Genomic DNA, 970 nt, shown 5'->3' on the forward strand with positions numbered 1-970 from the left:
AGTGGCTGCTGCACAACTACACTGCGTGGACATCTAATCAAATCACTCGCTTAGTCACTTAAAGTCACTTAAATAAATCACTTTTAAGCATATTTGCACTGCACAAGGCACTTAAATATGTGGATTGCACAACCCTGGACATTACATTTCTTTCATTACCATTTATTACTTGTACAGCTGCTCTCATTGTTCTATATTTCTTCATATATTCTTATATATTTTCTATATTGTGTATTTTGTGTATTGTGTATTTTGTTGTACAGTTATTTTATTTTTAACTTTAATTTTTATATTTTATTTTATTCTTTCCTAGTTAAATTTAACCTTCATTTTAATTTTCATATTTATCTCCTATCCTATTCATAGTCTTTTATTTTAGGTCACGAGCAGTTGTCAGAGCATTTCACTGCATATTGTACTGTGTATGACTGTGTATGTGACAAATAAAATTTGAATTTGAATTTGTCCATAGTATCTTTAACTCCCACATCCAGCTGAGCTTTGACAGTTTTCTGAGGGAGGCATCAGGCTGAAGAAGGAGTCTTATCAGGCTTTGTTTCCCTGTGATACTTAGGAGACAGCTGATGAGTACAAACAGGCTAAGCACAACATGGCCTGGGCGGTAGCTGAAGCAAAATCAGGTTGTGGTAGGAGTCTGGAAAAAGACTTTCAGTCTATCTAGAGGGATTCTGGCAAACTGTCGAGCGACTCAGGAGGGGAAAGCAGTGTGCTACTCTCACAGTCTATAGTCCGGGTGAGTGCTGCTGACTTCTAATGACGATATTGTCGGGCAATGGAACGAATACTTTGAGGACCTTATCCTGTCCGCCAGAAACTGTTTTTTATGTAGAGGAAGCAGAGTCTGACTGGGGTGGAGTTTCCATTCTTAAAGGGGGATCACACTCCATAGCCTCCTCTGCAAAGTTTATGATAGGGTGAACCTCAGATACTGGAAGAACAATGTAGTTTC

The sequence above is a fragment of the Pundamilia nyererei genome, unplaced genomic scaffold (assembly GCF_000239375.1).
Source record: "Pundamilia nyererei isolate P.nyererei 1_Seehausen unplaced genomic scaffold, PunNye1.0 scaffold00797, whole genome shotgun sequence".
NCBI classification, from domain to species: domain Eukaryota; kingdom Metazoa; phylum Chordata; class Actinopteri; order Cichliformes; family Cichlidae; genus Pundamilia; species Pundamilia nyererei.